Source organism: Elaeis guineensis, chromosome 9 (genome assembly GCF_000442705.2).
Source record: "Elaeis guineensis isolate ETL-2024a chromosome 9, EG11, whole genome shotgun sequence".
NCBI lineage: Eukaryota > Viridiplantae > Streptophyta > Magnoliopsida > Arecales > Arecaceae > Elaeis > Elaeis guineensis.
In genome coordinates, this window is record NC_026001.2 from 89,305,733 (window position 1) to 89,310,132 (window position 4,400).

Genomic DNA, 4,400 nt, shown 5'->3' on the forward strand with positions numbered 1-4,400 from the left:
AATATGCAATAGTCTGATCATGTGAGATTGAATTAACTTCATACCCAATGCCATAGTCATTCTCGACTAAATAAACCAAATAGTTACTAGGAATGACAAGTTTTCCTTTTTATTTATGTAATTTCTTTATTGGTACTTCATTAATTAGCTAAGGAGGTGCTATAATTGATTCATATATTGATGTTGCTCTCCCACTATCCTTCTAAGATGAAATATGATATTTTCTTAAATAACTAGAATAAGAACAATGACCTTTATTTATTTTTAATGTCATATCTCCAGTATAAGAGCATTTGTAATCATCTACATTAGACTCAAAATCTTGCATGATTAGACTCGATAATCTTTATACCTCTTGTCAGGACAGTAGAATCCTTATCCTTGAGTATTATCTAAACAACTAATTAAATAACAACAAGTAGTTCTAGTTCAAACTTTCATTATTGAATTTATATATCTTAACATTTATAGGACAGCCCCAGACATGAAAAAGATTAGTAGTGGGCTTCTTATCAACTGACTACTCAAAAAAAGTGTCTTGGAAACTACCTTACTGAGAATTTTATTCAAGGTATGAATGATGGTCTTTAGGGCCTCACCTAGAGATATCCTGATAAATTGTATCCATTCATCATACTTCTAATCATATTTTATAAGTGCAATTACGTCTTTTAGTTATACCATTTTGCTCAGGAGTTACGGGCATCATGTATTAAGCAACTATCCCTTTTAGAACCATAATCCTTTTCTTATTTTGTATGGAACCCTTAGGGTGTAACCAATACATAATATTAGCACTCTCATCCTTTTTCCTAGAATATAAAAACCCTTGAACAAAAATAGAAATAAATTTGTTCACATTCCATTTATCCCTCTGTATATTATATATAATTTTTAGCTGACCAAATTACATGCAGAAAGAATTAAGATCTTAATAAGTAAGAGAAGTATTAGAAATAGAGATCTCAACCTATTAAGCTTAGGTGCAACACTCTCTAGTTTCATAATATAAGCCCTAACACCATCATGCCATTATACCCTGTATTGATTAATTTATACATTAGCTATCTAGGCTCTATCCTATCAGATTCTACATACCTCGTACTAATGAGGTTAAAGAATTAATTATAGTCACCATTCTTAAATATAACATTCATAATGATATCAGAAATGGACTTCTTCATGATTCATAAATTAAGATGATTCACTATTTATCACCTTTTATAGATAGTTTGTATTTTATAATACTCTCACTAATGATCTGAGATGGAAAATCATCACTCAATGCAATCTCCAAATTCCATCTAATATAGTGGTAGCTCAATTTCATGTTTGCATATTTTATAGTTTACTCCAGAGTCTTAATGGGAGTATTAATATTACTCAAAATACAATGCTAACTATTAAGCAATCTTTATACAGTTAATCAACAGGCAAATATGTGCAATATTTATGCTTGAGAAACTTTATAAGCAACATTTTAATGAGAGCCCTTGGTGCAATACCACAAACTTTCTTTAGAAAGAAAGTGATTTTCAAAAGGTATCTCTTTCCAGTATGTAATGTTATTGAATACAAAGGTGCTAATTGTTAAATAACTTTTATACAGTTAATCAATGGACAAATATTGATAAGATATGTACTTGAAAAACTTTATAAGCATTATTTTAATAAGAGCCTTTGGTGTAATGCCACAAACTTTTTTTGGAAAGAAAATGACCCACATAAGGTATCTCTCCAGCAATCAGTAGAATCAACTTAGCAAGGTATCATCAGCTTTCGAGGTCCATCTACTTTGATAGAATGAATCCCTAGACCATGCAAGCTCACTAATCACAAAATATTCTACTTCAAAATTATAACACACAATAAGCTCTTTTTGGAGAGATGATTTTATGCAATAATTTTGTAATACTTCTCAATTCTTCTAAAACATCGTATAGAAGATCTTGCAAATGTCAGTGAATGGGTCACTTTGATGGTCACCATCAATGAAATCCACAGGCCTTCAATTAGGGATCAATCCGTCATACCCATAAATCCATTTATTTTATTTAATGCACCAATGGTAAGTAAATTAAAAATTAGCATATTTAATCTTGTGAAATATCAAATGGAGGGATCCTGCAAATTTCAACAAATGAACCACTTTGGTGGTCATCATCCATTGAAATCTACAACCCTTTAAATCGTGGATCAACTAACCATGCCCATAAATGCATTTATTCATCTTAATATACCATTATCAAGCAATCAATTAAAATTTAATATGTCTAATCCCCTTAAATATCAAACAGAGAAATTCTGAAAATCTCAATAAATGGGTCACTTCGGTGGTCACCACCCATTGAAATCTACAACTCTCTTAATCAGAGATCAATACAAAAATATATCATTATTCAAACCAAATGTAAGAGTACAAAATTTGTAATGACATATTTAAGGGTCTTTATGCAATTAAACTACATTGTATGGATCAAAATATAATTATGTAATAATTATAGAATTAAAATCAAATGTATTCTGTAGGTCTAAGATGCAAAAAGTCTATAAAATCAATAAAAACAGCTAATCGGATCAGATTTTGGATGAAAATCTAAAACTTGAATTTGTTAAAGCTCCTTTTTCTCTCTTGGGATTGCATAGTGGAAGGGGTGCCCTTGAGCCGGCCCTCCCCTTCTCCTTAACCGGGTTTGGTGACTAGCGGAAAGCCTGAATAGATAGGCTGCTGGCCACCTCCATCGATTGATGGTTTGTTTTTGACACCCACCACCGGTGGGGACAAAAGTTGGTGCTTCAAAATCTTTTTTTATCTTTGATGGGAAGAAAGGAGGGCTTGACGCCTGGCACTACTGTCTGTGGGGGCCACCGCCACTTGGTCGGATGTCCCCATAGTAGGGAAGAAGGAGAGCACAGCGGTCGGAACTGTTGCTCCTTTCGATTTTCTTTTTTTTTGTGTGTTTGGATCTATTGATTCATATGAAAATTAATGGCCCTCGATCGCCACCTCATCCCAGTCGCCGTTTGTCGAACACTATCAGTGGGTCTCCGGTTATCACTTTGCCAAATGGCAAGGCACCATTAGCCGTGGAAAGAAGAGGAGGGCACGATAGGAAGAACCACTGGCCCTTTCCCTTTTTTTTTATTTGAGTGAAATCCAATGGGAAGCATCCTGCATCTGGTGACTCCGCTCGCTAGGATCACCATCGACCTCTTGCAGATGGCCATCGGTCACCAACATAAGAGGGGAAGATGGCACGATGATGGGAACCACCATCCCTCAATTTTTTTTTAATATATTGTATCCCAAAACTTTAATTCTTCTCACTATAAAGAAACTTTGATTCCTTATTTGATTCTAACCTTCTACAAAAATTTTTTCATAGATCTCATGCAGAAGATTAGAATATAAAAATAAATTATTCAACAATAGATCCTAAAAGAATAATAATAATAATCAGTAAATCTTATCTTGAAATCCTTAGGTAGCCATCAGTGATTACTATACTAGCATCTTGCAGAAGAAGAAAATAACCATATGGCATAGATCTTCCTCTCCATCTCCACCTTATGCCTGTCTTCTTAATGGAATAGATTTTTCTTAAGAACGCAGAGAATTTAATATCTTAGGATTTCTCTACAAGCAAATATATATCGGAATAGAGTAGAGATCTAGCCCAGTTAGTAATGCTAATGGGTCCACTCATCATAAAGTCCATTAATTGAATCAGGTCTACACCAATATCCACTATACCATATGATTAAGACAGTAGGATATAAAATAATATAATCACAGATAATCATTGGATTTCTTAACCATTCATTCAAACAACAACTTAATCCGTATTTTCATGATAAATCAGAATAAAAAATCAATTTATAATCAATGAAGCCCACCTTATAAGAATTTCCAACAAATAGAGCGAGGGCTAAGATAAAAGGATCCTATGTGTGGGCATACAAACACATGAGTGTAATGTGATTGGAGGAAGACCAAATTACAAATAGGAATGAAAGATATTTATACCATCATTTTGGTTATTATCTTAAAAATTAAAATATCTTAACACAAGAAGTGGATGGGTTTTAGTGCAATGAAGTGTGAATAAATGAAGTATCACAAAAATATCATGAGTTAAGGTGGGAAATTTCAATCCATATAAAATAATGGAAGTTAAAGTAAGAATTAAGGATGAAAAAAATAATAAAAAATGGCTTCTTTGAAAAGCTTTGAGGAATTATATTTAGTTTGTTTAACTTGCATCGTTTGAGATGATGGAGGAATACTGAGTATATGATGAAATCTTAATGAAAATAATCAAAAAATCAAATATTGAAGATTTTTTGCTTCTAAAAAAATATATTATAGTTGAGAGTGCTAAAAATTAAGGTATTTTTCA